We start from the raw sequence: 19831 nt of genomic DNA, 5'->3' as shown, positions 1-19831 counted from the left end.
TGTAAACTTTAATGTTATGGCAGGATTAACAAATTAATATAAAAAAAAGAAAATAAAAATTGAACTTTCTTAGATTTTTATTTAAAGCCGACTTTCTTGTAAATTGTATGTTAATTACTTGAGCGCTGTACCGCTTAGGCCGAAAAACATCAATTTTACTGATTTGCGCGAAAGTAAAATTATAATGTTATTGCAGAATTTACATATTCATATAACCGAAAAAATTGTACTTTCTTAGTTTTAGACTTAAAGTCGATTTGCTTCTAAATTGTATGTTAATTGCGTGAGCACTGTACCGCTTAAACCGAAAAACATAAATTTTACTGATTTGAGCGAAAGTCAAAATATTTTGTTCTTGCAGGATTAACAAATTAATATTACGGAAAAAATTGCACTTTCTTAGGTTTAGACTCAAAGTCGATTTTCTTGTAAATTGTATGTCAATTGCGGCAGCACTGTACCGCTTAAACCGAAACACATGAATTTTACTGATTTGAGCGAAAGTCAAATTATATTGCTTTTGCAGGATTAACAAATTAATATTACCGAAAAAGTTGCACTTTCTTAGGTTTAGACTCAAAGTCGATTTTCTTGTAAATTGTATGTCAATTGCGGCAGCACTGTACCGCTTAAACCGAAACACATGAATTTTACTGATTTGAGCGAAAGTCAAATTATATTGTTATTGCAGAATTGACATATTCATATAACCGAAAAAATTGCACTTTCTTAGTTTTAGACTTAAAGTCGATTTTCTTGTAAATTGTATTTCAGTTGCGTGAGCACTGTACCGCTTAAGCCGAAAAACATGAATTTTACTGATTTCAGCGAAAGTCAAATTATATTGCTTTTGCAGGATTAACAAATTAATATTACCGAAAAAGTTGCACTTTCTTAGGTTTAGACTCAAAGTCGATTTTCTTGTAAATTGTATGTCAGTTGCGTGAGCACTGTAAACTTTAATGTTATGGCAGGATTAACAAATTAATATAAAAAAAAGAAAATAAAAATTGAACTTTCTTAGATTTTTATTTAAAGCCGACTTTCTTGTAAATTGTATGTTAATTACTTGAGCGCTGTACCGCTTAGGCCGAAAAACATCAATTTTACTGATTTGCGCGAAAGTAAAATTATAATGTTATTGCAGAATTTACATATTCATATAACCGAAAAAATTTTATTCTTTCTTAGTTTTAGACTTAAAGTCGATTTGCTTCTAAATTGTATGCCAATTGCGTGAGCACTGTACTGCTTAAGCCGAAAAACATTAATATTACTGATTTGCGCGAAAGTAAAATTATAATGTTATTGCAGAATTTACATATTCATATAACCGAAAAAATTGTACTTTCTTAGTTTTAGACTTAAAGTCGATTTGCTTCTAAATTGTATGTTAATTGCGTGAGCACTGTTCCGCTTAAACCGAAAAACATGAATTTTACTGATTTGAGCGAAAGTCAAAATATTTTGTACTTGCAGGATTAACAAATTAATATTACCGAAAAAATTGCACTTTCTTAGCTTTAGACTCAAAGTCGATTTTTTTGTAAATTGTATGTCAGTTGCGTGAGCACTGTAAACTTTAATGTTATGGCAGGATTAACAAATTAATATAAAAAAAAGAAAATAAAAATTGAACTTTCTTAGATTTTTATTTAAAGCCGACTTTCTTGTAAATTGTATGTTAATTACTTGAGCGCTGTACCGCTTAGGCCGAAAAACATCAATTTTACTGATTTGCGCGAAAGTAAAATTATAATGTTATTGCAGAATTTACATATTCATATAACCGAAAAAATTGTACTTTCTTAGTTTTAGACTTAAAGTCGATTTGCTTCTAAATTGTATGTTAATTGCGTGAGCACTGTACCGCTTAAACCGAAAAACATAAATTTTACTGATTTGAGCGAAAGTCAAAATATTTTGTTCTTGCAGGATTAACAAATTAATATTACGGAAAAAATTGCACTTTCTTAGCTTTAGACTTAAAGTCGATTTTCTTGTAAATTGTATTTCAGTTGCGTGAGCACTGTAAAGTTTAATGTTATGGCAGGATTAACAAATTAATATAAAAAAAAGAAAAGAAAAAATTGAACTTTCTTAGATTTTTATTTAAAGCCGATTTTCTTGTAAATTGTATGTTAATTACTTGAGCGCTGTACCGCTTAGGGCGAAAAACATCAATTTTACTGATTTGCGCGAAAGTAAAATTATAATGTTATTGCAGAATTTACATATTCATATAACCGAAAAAATTGTACTTTCTTAGTTTTAGACTTAAAGTCGATTTGCTGCTAAATTGTATGTTAATTGCTTGAGCACTGTACCGCTTAAACCGAAAAATATGAATATTTCTGATTTGAGCGAAAGTCAAATTATATTGTTATTGCAGGATTAACAAATTAATATTACCGAAAAAATGGCACTTTCTTAGGTTTAGACTCAAAGTCGATTTTCTTGTAAATTGTATGTCAGTTGCGTGAGCACTGTACTGCTTAAGCCGAAAAACATGAATTTTACTGATTTGAGCGAAAGTCAAATTATATTTTTATTGCAGGATTAACAAATTAATATTACCGAAAAAGTTGCACTTTCTTAGGTTTAGACTCAAAGTCGATTTTCTTGTAAATTGTATGTCAATTGCGGCAGCACTGTACTGCTTCAGCCGAAAAACATCAATATTACTGATTTGCGCGAAAGTAAAATTATAATGTTATTGCAGAATTTACATAATTATATAACCGAAAAAATTGTACTTTCTTAGTTTTAGACTTAAAGTCGATTTTCTTCTAAATTGTATGTCAATTGCGTGAGCACTGTACCGCTTAAACCGAAAAACATGAATTTTACTGATTTGAGCGAAAGTCAAATTATATTGTTATTGCAGAATTGACATATTCATATAACCGAAAAAATTGCACTTTCTTAGTTTTAGACTTAAAGTCGATTTTCTTCTAAATTGTATGTCAATTGCGTGAGCACTGTACCGCTTAAACCGAAAAACATGAATTTTACTGATTTGAGCGAAAGTCAAATTATATTGTTATTGCAGAATTGACATATTCATATAACCGAAAAAATTGCACTTTCTTAGTTTTAGACTTAAAGTCGATTTTCTTGTAAATTGTATGTCAATTGCGTGAGCACTGTACCGCTTAAACCGAAGAACATCAATATTACTGATTTGCGCGAAAGTAAAATTATAATGTTATTGCAGAATTTACATATTCATATAACCGAAAAAATTGCACTTTCTTTGTTTTAGACTTAAAGTCGATTTTCTTGTAAATTGTATTTCAGTTGCGTGAGCATTGTACCGCGTAAGCCGAAAAACATTTATTTTACTGATTTGAGCGAAGGTCAAATTATATTGCTTTTGCAGGATTAACAAATTAATATTACCGAAAAAGTTGCACTTTCTTAGGTTTAGACTTAAAGTCGATTTTCTTGTAAATTGTATGTCAATTGCGGCAGCACTGTACTGCTTAAGCCGAAAAACATTAATATTACTGATTTGCACGAAAGTAAAATTATAATGTTATTGCAGAAGTTACATCTTCATATAACCGAAAAATTGCACTTTCTTAGTTTTAGACTTAAAGTCGATTTTCTTGTAAATTGTATTTCAGTTGCGTGAGCACTGTACCGCTTAAGTTGAAAAACATTTATTTTACTGATTTGAGCGAAGGTCAAATTATATTGCTTCTGCAGGATTAACAAATTAATATTACCGAAAAAGTTGCACTTTCTTAGGTTTAGACTTAAAGTCGATTTTCTTGTAAATTGTATGTCAATTGCGGCAGCACTGTACTGCTTAAGCCGAAAAACATTAATATTACTGATTTGCACGAAAGTAAAATTATAATGTTATTGCAGAATTAACATATTCATATAACCGAAAAAATTGTACTTTCTTAGTTTTAGACTTAAAGTCGATTTGCTTCTAAATTGTATCAATATTACTGATTTGCGCGGAAGTGAAATTATAATGTTATTGCAGAATTTACATATTCATACTTAAAGTCGATTTTCTTGTAAATTGTATGTCAATTGCGTGAGCACTGTACCGCTTAAACCGAAAAACATGAATTTTACTGATTTGAGCGAAAGTCAAATTATATTGTTATTGCAGAATTGACATATTCATATAACCGAAAAAATTGCACTTTCTTAGTTTTAGACTTAAAGTCGATTTTCTTGTAAATTGTATTTCAGTTGCGTGAGCACTGTACCGCTTAAGTTGAAAAACATTTATTTTACTGATTTGAGCGAAGGTCAAATTATATTGCTTCTGCAGGATTAACAAATTAATATTACCGAAAAAGTTGCACTTTCTTAGGTTTAGACTTAAAGTCGATTTTCTTGTAAATTGTATGTCAATTGCGGCAGCACTGTACTGCTTAAGCCGAAAAACATTAATATTACTGATTTGCACGAAAGTAAAATTATAATGTTATTGCAGAATTTACATCTTCATATAACCGAAAAATTTGTACTTTCTTAGTTTTAGACTTAAAGTCGATTTGCTTCTAAATTGTATGTTAATTGCGTGAGCACTGTACCGCTTAAACCGAAAAACATGAATTTTACTGATTTGAGCGAAAGTCAAATTATATTGTTATTGCAGGATTAACAAATTAATATAACCGAAAAAATTGCACTTTTTTAGGTTTAGACTCAAAGTCGATTTTCTTGTAAATTGTATGTCAATTGCGGCAGCACTGTACTGCTTCAGCCGAAAAACATCAATATTACTGATTTGCGCGAAAGTAAAATTATAATGTTATTGCAGAATTTACATATTCATATAACCGAAAAAATTGTACTTTATTAGTTTTAGACTTAAAGTCGATTTTCTTCTAAATTGTATGTCTATTGCGTGAGCACTGTACCGCTTAACAAATTAATATAACCGAAAAAATTGCACTTTTTTAGGTTTAGACTCAAAGTCGATTTTCTTGTAAATTGTATGTCAATTGCGGCAGCACTGTACTGCTTCAGCCGAAAAACATCAATATTACTGATTTGCGCGAAAGTAAAATTATAATGTTATTGCAGAATTTACATATTCATATAACCGAAAAAATTGTACTTTATTAGTTTTAGACTTAAAGTCGATTTTCTTCTAAATTGTATGTCTATTGCGTGAGCACTGTACCGCTTAACAAATTAATATAACCGAAAAAATTCCACTTTTTTAGGTTTAGACTCAAAGTCGATTTTCTTGTAAATTGTATGTCAATTGCGTGAGCACTGTACCGCTTAAACCGAAAAACATGAATTTTACTGATTTGAGCGAAAGTCAAATTATATTGTAATTGCAGAATTGACATATTCATATAACCGAAAAAATTGAACTTTCTTAGTTTTAGACTTAAAGTCGATTTTCTTGTAAATTGTATTTCAGTTGCGTGAGCACTGTACCGCTTAAGCCGAAAAACATTTATTTTACTGATTTGAGCGAAGGTCAAATTATATTGCTTCTGCAGGATTAACAAATTAATATTACCGAAAAAGTTGCACTTTCTTAGGTTTAGACTTAAAGTCGATTTTCTTGTAAATTGTATGTCAATTGCGGCACCACTGTACTGCTTAAGCCGAAAAACATTAATATTACTGATTTGCACGAAAGTAAAATTATAATGTTATTGCAGAATTTACATATTCATATAACCGAAAAATTTGTACTTTCTTAGTTTTAGACTTAAAGTCGATTTGCTTCTAAATTGTATGTTAATTGCGTGAGCACTGTACCGCTTAAACCGAAAAACATGAATTTTACTGATTTGAGCGAAAGTCACATTATATTGTTATTGCAGGATTAACAAATTCGATTTTCTTGTAAATTATATGTCAGTTGCGTGAGCTCTGTACTGCTTAAGCCGAAAAACATGAATTTTACTGATTTGAGCGAAAGTCAAATTATATTTTTATTGCAGGATTAACAAATTAATATAACCGAAAAAATTGCACTTTTTTAGGTTTAGACTCAAAGTCGATTTTCTTGTAAATTGTATGTCAATTGCGGCAGCACTGTACTGCTTCAGCCGAAAAACATCAATATTACTGATTTGCGCGAAAGTAAAATTATAATGTTATTGCAGAATTTACATATTCATATAACCGAAAAAATTGTACTTTATTAGTTTTAGACTTAAAGTCGATTTTCTTCTAAATTGTATGTCTATTGCGTGAGCACTGTACCGCTTAACAAATTAATATAACCGAAAAAATTGCACTTTTTTAGGTTTAGACTCAAAGTCGATTTTCTTGTAAATTGTATGTCAATTGCGGCAGCACTGTACTGCTTCAGCCGAAAAACATCAATATTACTGATTTGCGCGAAAGTAAAATTATAATGTTATTGCAGAATTTACATATTCATATAACCGAAAAAATTGCACTTTCTTTGTTTTAGACTTAAAGTCGATTTTCTTGTAAATTGTATTTCAGTTGCGTGAGCATTGTACCGCTTAAGCCGAAAAACATTTATTTTACTGATTTGAGCGAAGGTCAAATTATATTGCTTTTGCAGGATTAACAAATTAATATTACCGAAAAAGTTGCACTTTCTTAGGTTTAGACTTAAAGTCGATTTTCTTGTAAATTGTATGTCAATTGCGGCAGCACTGTACTGCTTAAGCCGAAAAACATTAATATTACTGATTTGCGCGAAAGTAAAATTATAATGTTATTGCAGAATTAACATATTCATATAACCGAAAAAATTGTACTTTCTTAGTTTTAGACTTAAAGTCGATTTGCTTCTAAATTGTATCAATATTACTGATTTGCGCGGAAGTGAAATTATAATGTTATTGCAGAATTTACATATTCATACTTAAAGTCGATTTTCTTGTAAATTGCATGTCAATTGCGTGAGCACTGTACCGCTTAAACCGAAAAACATGAATTTTACTGATTTGAGCGAAAGTCAAATTATATTGTTATTGCAGAATTGACATATTCATATAACCGAAAAAATTGCACTTTCTTAGTTTTAGACTTAAAGTCGATTTTCTTGTAAATTGTATTTCAGTTGCGTGAGCACTGTACCGCTTAAGCCGAAAAACATTTATTTTACTGATTTGAGCGAAGGTCAAATTATATTGCTTCTGCAGGATTAACAAATTAATATTACCGAAAAAGTTGCACTTTCTTAGGTTTAGACTTAAAGTCGATTTTCTTGTAAATTGTATGTCAATTGCGGCAGCACTGTACTGCTTAAGCCGAAAAACATTAATATTACTGATTTGCACGAAAGTAAAATTATAATGTTATTGCAGAATTTACATCTTCATATAACCGAAAAATTTGTTCTTTCTTAGTTTTAGACTTAAAGTCGATTTGCTTCTAAATTGTATATTAATTGCGTGAGCACTGTACCGCTTAAACCGAAAAACATGAATTTTACTGATTTGAGCGAAAGTCAAATTATATTGTTATTGCAGGATTAACAAATTAATATAACCGAAAAAATTGCACTTTTTTAGGTTTAGACTCAAAGTCGATTTTCTTGTAAATTGTATGTCAATTGCGGCAGCACTGTACTGCTTCAGCCGAAAAACATCAATATTACTGATTTGCGCGAAAGTAAAATTATAATGTTATTGCAGAATTTACATATTCATATAACCGAAAAAATTGTACTTTATTAGTTTTAGACTTAAAGTCGATTTTCTTCTAAATTGTATGTCTATTGCGTGAGCACTGTACCGCTTAACAAATTAATATAACCGAAAAAATTGCACTTTTTTAGGTTTAGACTCAAAGTCGATTTTCTTGTAAATTGTATGTCAATTGCGGCAGCACTGTACTGCTTCAGCCGAAAAACATCAATATTACTGATTTGCGCGAAAGTAAAATTATAATGTTATTGCAGAATTTACATATTCATATAACCGAAAAAATTGCACTTTCTTTGTTTTAGACTTAAAGTCGATTTTCTTGTAAATTGTATTTCAGTTGCGTGAGCATTGTACCGCTTAAGCCGAAAAACATTTATTTTACTGATTTGAGCAAAGGTCAAATTATATTGCTTTTGCAGGATTAACAAATTAATATTACCGAAAAAGTTGCACTTTCTTAGGTTTAGACTTAATGTCGATTTTCTTGTAAATTGTATGTCAATTGCGGCAGCACTGTACTGCTTAAGCCGAAAAACATAAATATTACTGATTTGCGCAAAAGTAAAATTATAATGTTATTGCAGAATTAACATATTCATATAACCGAAAAAATTGTACTTTATTAGTTTTAGACTTAAAGTCGATTTTCTTCTAAATTGTATGTCAATTGCGTGAGCACTGTACCGCTTAAACCGAAAAACATGAATTTTACTGATTTGAGCGAAAGTCAAATTATATTTTTATTGCAGAATTAACATATTCATATAACCGAAAAAATTGCACTTTCTTAGTTTAGACTTAAACTCGATTTTCTTCTAAATTCTAAAAAAAAAATCTTTAAAAAAAATGCACTTTCTTATGACATATAACCGAAAAAATTGCACTTTCTTAGCTTTAGACTTAAAGTCGATTTTCGTGTAAATTGTATTTCAGTTACGTGAGCACTGTACCGTTTAAGCCGAAAAACATGAATTTTACTGATTTGAGCGAAAGTCAAATTATATTGTTATTGCAGGATTAACAAATTAATATTACCGAAAAAATTGCACTTTCTTAGCTTTAGACTTAAAGTCGATTTTCGTGTAAATTGTATTTCAGTTGCGTGAGCACTGTACCGCTTAAGCCGAAAAACATTTATTTTACTGATTTGAGCGAAGGTCAAATTATATTGCTTTTGCAGGATTAACAAATTAATATTACCGAAAAAGTTGCACTTTCTTAGGTTTAGACTCAAAGTCGATTTTCTTGTAAATTGTATGTTAATCACTTGAGCACTGTACTGCTTAAACCGAAAAACATGAATTTTACTGATTTGAGCGAAAGTCAAATTATATTTTTATTGCAGGATTAACAAATTAATATTACCGAAAAAATTGCACTTTCTTAGTTTTAGACTTAAAGTCGATTTTCTTGTAAATTGTATTTCAGTTGCGTGAGCACTGTACCGCTTAAGCCGAAAAACATTTATTTTACTGATTTGAGCGAAGGTCAAATTATATTGCTTTTGCAGGATTAACAAATTAATATTACCGAAAAAGTTGCACTTTCTTAGGTTTAGACTCAAAGTCGATTTTCTTGTAAATTGTATGTTAATCACTTGAGCACTGTACTGCTTAAGCCGAAAAACATGAATTTTACTGATTTGAGCGAAAGTCAAATTATATTTTTATTGCAGGATTAACAAATTAATATTACCGAAAAAGTTGCACTTTCTTAGGTTTAGACTCCAAGTCGATTTTCTTGTAAATTGTATGTCAATTGCGGCAGCACTGTACTGCTTCAGCCGAAAAACATCAATATTACTGATTTGCGCGAAAGTAAAATTATAATGTTATTGCAGAATTTACATATTCATATAACCGAAAAAATTGTACTTTATTATTTTTAGACTTAAAGTCGATTTTCTTCTAAGTTGTATGTCAATTGCGTGAGCACTGTACCGCTTAAACCGAAAAACATGAATTTTACTGATTTGAGCGACAGTCAAATTATATTGTTATTGCAGAATTGACATATTCATATAACCGAAAAAATTGCACTTTCTTAGTTTTAGACTTAAAGTCGATTTTCTTGTAAATTGTATTTCAGTTGCGTGAGCACTGTACCGCTTAAGCCGAAAAACATTTATTTTACTGATTTGAGCGAAGGTCAAATTATATTGCTTTTGCAGGATTAACAAATTAATATTACCGAAAAAGTTGCACTTTCTTAGGTTTAGACTCAAAGTCGATTTTCTTGTAAATTGTATGTTAATCACTTGAGCACTGTACTGCTTAAGCCGAAAAACATGAATTTTACTGATTTGAGCGAAAGTCAAATTATATTTTTATTGCAGGATTAACAAATTAATATTACCGAAAAAGTTGCACTTTCTTAGGTTTAGACTCCAAGTCGATTTTCTTGTAAATTGTATGTCAATTGCGGCAGCACTGTACTGCTTAAGCCGAAAAACATTAATATTACTGATTTGCACGAAAGTAAAATTATAATGTTATTGCAGAATTTACATATTCATATAACCGAAAAATTTGTACTTTCTTAGTTTTAGACTTAAAGTCGATTTGCTTCTAAATTGTATGTTAATCACTTGAGCACTGTACTGCTTAAGCCGAAAAACATGAATTTTACTGATTTGAGCGAAAGTCAAATTATATTTTTATTGCAGGATTAACAAATTAATATTACCGAAAAAGTTGCACTTTCTTAGGTTTAGACTCCAAGTCGATTTTCTTGTAAATTGTATGTCAATTGCGGCAGCACTGTACTGCTTAAGCCGAAAAACATTAATATTACTGATTTGCACGAAAGTAAAATTATAATGTTATTGCAGAATTTACATATTCATATAACCGAAAAATTTGTACTTTCTTAGTTTTAGACTTAAAGTCGATTTGCTTCTAAATTGTATGTTAATTGCGTGGGCACTGTACCGCTTAAACCGAAAAACATGAATTTTACTGATTTGAGCGAAAGTCAAATTATATTGTTATTGCAGGATTGACAAATTCGATTTTCTTGTAAATTGTATGTCAGTTGCGTGAGCACTGTACCGCTTAAGCCGAAAAACATGAATTTTACTGATTTGAGCGAAAGTCAAATTATATTTTTATTGCAGGATTAACAAATTAATATAACCGAAAAAATTGCAGTTTTTTAGGTTTAGACTCAAAGTCGATTTTCTTGTAAATTGTATGTCAATTGCGGCAGCACTGTACTGCTTCAGCCGAAAAACATCAATATTACTGATTTGCGCGAAAGTAAAATTATAATGTTATTGCAGAATTTACATATTCATATAACCGAAAAAATTGTACTTTATTAGTTTTAGACTTAAAGTCGATTTTCTTCTAAATTGTATGTCTATTGCGTGAGCACTGTACCGCTTAACAAATTAATATAACCGAAAAAATTGCACTTTTTTAGGTTTAGACTCAAAGTCGATTTTCTTGTAAATTGTATGTCAATTGCGGCAGCACTGTACTGCTTCAGCCGAAAAACATCAATATTACTGATTTGCGCGAAAGTAAAATTATAATGTTATGTCAGAATTTACATATTCATATAACCGAAAAAATTGCACTTTCTTTGTTTTAGACTTAAAGTCGATTTTCTTGTAAATTGTATTTCAGTTGCGTGAGCACTGTACCGCTTAAGCCGAAAAACATTTATTTTACTGATTTGAGCGAAGGTCAAATTATATTGCTTTTGCAGCATTACCAAATTAATATTACCGAAAAAGTTGCACTTTCTTAGGTTTAGACTTATAGTCGATTTTCTTGTAAATTGTATGTCAATTGCGGCAGCACTGTACTGTTTAAGCCGAAAAACATTAATATTACTGATTTGCGCGAAAGTAAAATTATAATGTTATTGCAGAATTTACATATTCATATAACCGAAAAAATTGTACTTTCTTAGTTTTAGACTTAAAGTCGATTTGCTTCTAAATTGTATGTTAATTGCGTGAGCACTGTACCGCTTAAACCGAAAAACATGAATTTTACTGATTTGCGCTAAAAGCAAACTTTCATTTTATTTCAGGATTAACATATTCATATAACCGAAAAAATTGCACTTTCTTAGTTTTAGACTTAAAGTCGATTTTCTTGTAAATTGTATTTCAGTTGCGTGAGCACTGTACCGCTTAAGCCGAAAAACATGAATTTTACTGATTTGAGCGAAAGTCAAATTATATTTTTATTGCAGGATTAACAAATTAATATAACCGAAAAAATTGCACTTTTTTAGGTTTAGACTCAAAGTCGATTTTCTTGTAAATTGTATGTCAATTGCGGCAGCGCTGTACTGCTTCAGCCGAAAAACATCAATATTACTGATTTGCGCGAAAGTAAAATTATAATGTTATTGCAGAATTTACATATTCATATAACCGAAAAAATTTCACTTTCTTTGTTTTAGACTTAAAGTCGATTTTCTTGTAAATTGTATTTCAGTTGCGTGAGCACTGTACCGCTTAAGCCGAAAAACATTTATTTTACTGATTTGAGCGAAGGTCAAATTATATTGCTTTTGCAGGATTAACAAATTAATATTACCGAAAAAGTTGCACTTTCTTAGGTTTAGACTTAAAGTCGATTTTCTTGTAAATTGTATGTCAATTGCGGCAGCACTGTACTGCTTAAGCCGAAAAACATTAATATTACTGATTTGCGCGAAAGTAAAATTATAATGTTATTGCAGAATTAACATATTCATATAACCGAAAAAATTGTACTTTCTTAGTTTTAGACTTAAAGTCGATTTGCTTCTAAATTGTATCAATATTACTGATTTGCGCGGAAGTGAAATTATAATGTTATTGCAGAATTTACATATTCATACTTAAAGTCGATTTTCTTGTAAATTGTATGTCAATTGCGTGAGCACTGTACTGCTTAAACCGAAGAAAATAAATTTTACTGATTTGAGCGAAAGTCAAATTATATTGTTATTGCAGAATTGACATATTCATATAACCGAAAAAATTTAAGTTTCTTAGTTTAGACTTAAAGTCGATTTTCTTCTAAATTCTAAAAAAAAAAATCTCTAAAAAAATTGCACTTTCTTATGACATATAACCGAAAAAATTGCACTTTCTTAGCTTTAGACTTAACGTCGATTTTCGTGTAAATTGTATTTCAGTTACGTGAGCACTGTACCGTTTAAGCCGAAAAACATGAATTTTACTGATTTGAGCGAAAGTCAAATTATATTGTTATTGCAGGATTAACAAATTAATATTACCGAAAAAGTTGCACTTTCTAGGTTTAGACTCAAAGTCGATTTTCTTGTAAATTGTATGTTAATCACTTGAGCACTCTACCGCATAAGCCGAAAAACACCAATTTTACTGATTTGCGCGAAAGTAAAATTATAATGTTAATGCAGGAATAACACATTAATATAACCGAAAAAATTCCACTTTCTTAGGTTTAGACTCAAAGTCGATTTCCTTGTAAATTGTATGTTAATCACTTGAGCACTGTACCGCATAAGCCGAAAAACATCAGTTTTACTGATTTGCGCGAAAGTAAAACTATAATGTTATTGCAGGATTAACAACTTAATATTACCGAAAAGGTTGCACTTTCTTAGGTTTAGACTCAAAGTCGATTTTCTTGTAAGTTGTATGTTAATCACTTGAGCACTGTACTGCTTAAGCCGAAAAACATGAATTTTACTGATTTGAGCGAAAGTAAAATTATAATGTTATTGCAGAATTTACATATTCATATAACCGAAAAAATTGCACTTTCTTTGTTTTAGACTCAAAGTCGATTTTCTTGTAAGTTGTATGTTAATCACTTGAGCACTGTACTGCTTAAGCCGAAAAACATGAATTTTACTGATTTGAGCGAAAGTAAAATTATAATGTTATTGCAGAATTTACATATTCATATAACCGAAAAAATTGCACTTTCTTTGTTTTAGACTTAAAGTCGATTTTCTTGTAAATTGTATGTCAGTTGCGTGAGCACTGTACTGCTTAAGCCGAAAAACATCAATATTACTGATTTGCGCGAAAGTAAAATTATAATGTTATTGCAGAATTTACATATTCATATAACCGAAAAAATTGCACTTTCTTTGTTTTAGACTTAAAGTCGATTTTCTTGTAAATTGTATTTCAGTTGCGTGAGCACTGTACCGCTAAAGCTGAAAAACATGATTTTTACTGATTTGAGCGAAAGTCAAATTATATTTTTATTGCAGGATTAACAAATTAATATTACCGAAAAAGTTGCACTTTCTTAGGTTTAGACTCCAAGTCGATTTTCTTGTAAATTGTATGTCAATTGCGGCAGCACTGTACTGCTTCAGCCGAAAAACATCAATATTACTGATTTGCGCGAAAGTTAAATTATAATGTTATTGCAGAATTTACATATTCATATAACCGAAAAAATTGCACTTTCTTTGTTTTAGACTTAAAGTCGATTTTCTTGTAAATTGTATTTCAGTTGCGTGAGTACTGTACCGCTAAAGCTGAAAAACATGATTTTTACTGATTTGAGCGAAAGTCAAATTATATTTTTATTGCAGGATTAACAAATTAATATTACCGAAAAAATTGCACTTTCTTAGCTTTAGACTTAAAGTCGATTTTCGTGTAAATTGTATTTCAGTTACGTGAGCACTGTACCGGTTAAGCCGAAAAACATGAATTTTACTGATTTGAGCGAAAGTCAAATTATATTGTTATTGCAGGATTAACAAATTAATATTACCGAAAAAGTTGCACTTTCTTAGGTTTAGACTCAAAGTCGATTTTCTTGTAAATTGTATGTTAATCACTTGAGCACTCTACCGCATAAGCCGAAAAACACCAATTTTACTGATTTGCGCGAAAGTAAAATTATAATGTTAATGCAGGATTAACACATTAATATAACCGAAAAAATTCCACTTTCTTAGGTTTAGACTCAAAGTCGCTTTCCTTGTAAATTGTATGTTAATCACTTGAGCACTGTACCGCATAAGCCGAAAATCATCAGTTTTACTGATTTGCGCGAAAGTAAAACTATAATGTTATTGCAGGATTAACAACTTAATATTACCGAAAAAGTTGCACTTTCTTAGGTTTAGACTCAAAGTCGATTTTCTTGTAAATTGTATGTTAATCACTTGAGCACTGTACTGCTTAAGCCGAAAAACATGAATTTTACTGATTTGAGCGAAAGTCAAATTATATTTTTATTGCAGGATTAACAAATTAATATTACCGAAAAAATTGCACTTTCTTAGGTTTAGACTCAAAGTCGATTTTCTTGTAAATTGTATGTCAATTGCGGCAGCACTGTACTGCTTCAGCCGAAAAACATCAATATTACTGATTTGCGCGAAAGTAAAATTATAATGTTATTGCAGAATTTACATATTCATATAACCGAAAAAATTGTACTTTCTTAGTTTTAGACTTAAAGTCGATTTTCTTCTAAATTGTATGTCAATTGCGTGAGCACTGTACCGCTTAAACCGAAAAACATGAATTTTACTGATTTGAGCGACAGTCAAATTATATTGTTATTGCAGAATTGACATATTCATATAACCGAAAAAATTGCACTTTCTTAGTTTTAGACTTAAAGTCGATTTTCTTGTAAATTGTATTTCAGTTGCGTGAGCACTCTACCGCTTAAGCCGAAAAACATTTATTTTACTGATTTGAGCGAAGGTCAAATTATATTGCTTTTGCAGGATTAACAAATTTATATTACCGAAAAAGTTGCACTTTCTTAGGTTTAGACTTAAAGTCGATTTTCTTGTAAATTGTATGTCAATTGCGGCAGCACTGTACTGCTTAAGCCGAAAAACATTAATATTACTGATTTGCACGAAAGTAAAATTATAATGTTATTGCAGAATTTACATATTCATATAACCGAAAAATTTGTACTTCCTTAGTTTTAGACTTAAAGTCGATTTGCTTCTAAATTGTATGTTAATTGCGTGAGCACTGTACCGCTTAAACCGAAAAACATGAATTTTACTGATTTGAGCGAAAGTCAAATTATATTGTTATTGCAGGATTAACAAATTCGATTTTCTTGTAAATTGTATGTCAGTTGCGTGAGCACTGTACTGCTTAAGCCGAAAAACATGAATTTTACTGATTTGAGCGAAAGTCAAATTATATTTTTATTGCAGGATTAACAAATTAATATAACCGAAAAAATTGCACTTTTTTAGGTTTAGACTCAAAGTCGATTTTCTTGTAAATTGTATGTCAATTGCGGCAGCACTGTACTGCTTCAGCTGAAAAACATCAATATTACTGATTTGCGCGAAAGTAAAATTATAATGTTATTGCAGAATTTACATATTCATATAACCGAAAAAATTGTACTTTATTAGTTTTAGACTTAAAGTCGATTTTCTTCTAAATTGTATGTCTATTGCGTGAGCACTGTACCGCTTAACAAATTAATATAACCGAAAAAATTGCACTTTTTTAGGTTTAGACTCAAAGTCGATTTTCTTGTAAATTGTATGTCAATTGCGGCAGCACTGTACTGCTTCAGCCGAAAAACATCAATATTACTGATTTGCGCGAAAGTAAAATTATAATGTTATTGCAGAATTTACATATTTATATAACCGAAAAAATTGCACTTTCTTTGTTTTAGACTTAAAGTCGATTTTCTTGTAAATTGTATTTCAGTTGCGTGAGCACTGTACCGCTTAATCCGAAAAACATTTATTTTACTGATTAGAGCGAAAGTCAAATTATATTGCTTTTGCAGGATTAACAAATTAATATTACCGAAAAAGTTGCACTTTCTTAGGTTTAGACTTATAGTCGATTTTCTTGTAAATTGTATGTCAATTGCGGCAGCACTGTACTGTTTAAGCCGAAAAACATTAATATTACTGATTTGCGCGACAGTAAAATTATAATGTTATTACAGAATTTACATATTCATACTTAAAGTCGATTTTCTTGTAAATTGTATGTCAATTGCGTGAGCACTGTACTGCTTAAACCGAAAAAAATAAATTTTACTGATTTGAGCGAAAGTCAAATTATATTGTTATTGCAGAATTGACATATTCATATAACCGAAAAAATTGCAGTTTCTTAGTTTTAGACTTAAAGTCGATTTTCTTGTAAATTGTTAATATTTCAGTTGCATGAGCACTGTACCGCTTAAGCCGAAAAACATTAATTTTACTGATTTGTGCGAAAGTAAAATTATCATGTTAATGCAGGATTAACACATTAATATAACCGAGAAAATTGTACTTTCTTAGTTTTAGACTTAAAGTCGATTTTCTTGTAAATTGTATGTCAATTGCGGCAGCACTGTACTGCTTAAACCGAAAAACATCAATATTACTGATTTGCGCGGAAGTGAAATTATAATGTTATTGCAGAATTTACATATTCATACTTAAAGTCGATTTTCTTGTAAATTGTATGTCAATTGCGTGAGCACTGTACTGCTTAAACCGAAAAAAATAAATTTTACTGATTTGAGCGAAAGTCAAATTATATTGTTATTGCAGAATTGACATATTCATATAACCGAAAAAATTGCAGTTTCTTAGTTTTAGACTTAAAGTCGATTTGCTTCTAAATTGTATGTTAATTGCGTGAGCACTGTACCGCTTAAACCGAAAAACATGAATTTTACTGATTTGCGCTAAAAGCAAACTTTCATTTTATTTCAGGATTAACATATTCATATAACCGAAAAAATTGCACTTTCTTAGTTTTAGACTTAAAGTCGATTTTCTTGTAAATTGTTAATATTTCAGTTGCATGAGCACTGTACCGCTTAAGCCGAAAAACATTAATTTTACTGATTTGTGCGAAAGTAAAATTATCATGTTAATGCAGGATTAACACATTAATATAACCGAGAAAATTGTACTTTCTTAGTTTTAGACTTAAAGTCGATTTTCTTGTAAACTGTATGTCAATTGCGGCAGCACTGTACTGCTTAAACCGAAAAACATCAATATTACTGATTTGCGCGGAAGTGAAATTATAATGTTATTGCAGAATTTACATATTCATACTTAAAGTCGATTTTCTTGTAAATTGTATGTCAATTGCGTGAGCACTGTACTGCTTAAACCGAAAAAAATAAATTTTACTGATTTGAGCGAAAGTCAAATTATATTGTTATTGCAGAATTGACATATTCATATAACCGAAAAAATTGCAGTTTCTTAGTTTTAGACTTAAAGTCGATTTTCTTGTAAATTGTATTTCAGTTGCGTGAGCACTGTACCGTTTAAGCCGAAAAACATGAATTTTACTGATTTGAGCGAAAGTCAAATTTTATTGTTATTGCAGGATTAACAAATTAATATTACCGAAAAAGTTGCACTTTCTTAGGTTTAGACTCAAAGTCGCTTTTCTTCTAAATTGTATGTCAGTTGCGTGAGCACTGTACTGCTTAAGCCGAAAAACATGAAATTTACTGATTTGAGCGAAAGTCAAATTATATTTTTATTGCAGGATTAACAAATCAATATTACCGAAAAATTGCACTTTCTTAGGTTTAGACTCAAAGTCGATTTTCTTGTAAATTGTATGTTAATCACTTGAGCACTCTACCGCATAAGCCGAAAAACATCAGTTTTACTGATTTGCGCGAAAGTAAAACTATAATGTTATTGCAGGATTAACAAATTAATATTACCGAAAAAGTTGCACTTTCTTAGGTTTAGACTCCTAGTCGATTTTCTTGTAAATTGTATGTCAGTTGCGTGAGCACTGTACTGCTTAAGCCGAAAAACATCAATATTACTGATTTGCGCGAAAGTAAAATTATAATGTCATTGCAGAATTTACATATTCATATAACCGAAAAAATTGCACTTTCTTTGTTTTAGACTTAAAGTCGATTTTCTTGTAAATTGTATTTCAGTTGCGTGAGCACTGTACCGCTAAAGCTGAAAAACATGATTTTTACTGATTTGAGCGAAAGTCAAATTATAATGTTAATGCAGGATTAACACTTTAATATAACCGAAAAAATTCCACTTTCTTAGGTTTAGACTCAAAGTCGATTTCCTTGTAAATTGTATGTTAATCACTTGAGCACTGTACCGCATAAGCCGAAAAACATCAGTTTTACTGATTTGCGCGAAAGTAAAACTATAATGTTATTGCAGGATTAACAAATTAATATTACCGAAAAAGTTGCACTTTCTTAGGTTTAGACTCCTAGTCGATTTTCTTGTAAATTGTATGTCAGTTGCGTGAGCACTGTACTGCTTAAGCCGAAAAACATCAATATTACTGATTTGCGCGAAAGTAAAATTATAATGTCATTGCAGAATTTACATATTCATATAACCGAAAAAATTGCACTTTCTTTGTTTTAGACTTAAAGTCGATTTTCTTGTAAATTGTATTTCAGTTGCGTGAGCACTGTACCGCTAAAGCTGAAAAACATGATTTTTACTGATTTGAGCGAAAGTCAAATTATATTTTTATTGCAGGATTAACAAATTAATATTACCGAAAAAGTTGCACTTTCTTAGGTTTAGACTCCAAGTCGATTTTCTTGTAAATTGTATGTCAATTGCGGCAGCACTGTACTGCTTCCGCCGAAAAACATCAATATTACTGATTTGCGCGAAAGTTAAATTATAATGTTATTGCAGAATTTACATATTCATATAACCGAAAAAATTGCACTTTCTTTGTTTTAGACTTAAAGTCGATTTTCTTGTAAATTGTATTTCAGTTGCGTGAGTACTGTACCGCTAAAGCTGAAAAACATGATTTTTACTGATTTGAGCGAAAGTCAAATTATATTTTTATTGCAGGATTAACAAATTAATATTACCGAAAAAATTGCACTTTCTTAGCTTTGGACTTAAAGTCGATTTTCGTGTAAATTGTATTTCAGTTACGTGAGCACTGTACCGGTTAAGCCGAAAAACATTAATATTACTGATTTGCGCGAAAGTAAAATTATAATGTTATTACAGAATTTACATATTCATACTTAAAGTCGATTTTCTTGTAAATTGTATGTCAATTGCGTGAGCACTGTACTGCTTAAACCGAAAAAAATAAATTTTACTGATTTGAGCGAAAGTCAAATTATATTGTTATTGCAGAATTGACATATTCATATAACCGAAAAAATTGCAGTTTCTTAGTTTTAGACTTAAAGTCGATTTTGTTGTAAATTGTTAATATTTCAGTTGCATGAGCACTGTACCGCTTAAGCCGAAAA

Source organism: Bactrocera oleae, chromosome X (assembly GCF_042242935.1).
Source record: "Bactrocera oleae isolate idBacOlea1 chromosome X, idBacOlea1, whole genome shotgun sequence".
Classification (NCBI taxonomy): Eukaryota; Metazoa; Arthropoda; class Insecta; order Diptera; family Tephritidae; genus Bactrocera; species Bactrocera oleae.
Note: the sequence above shows the minus strand (reverse complement) of the source record.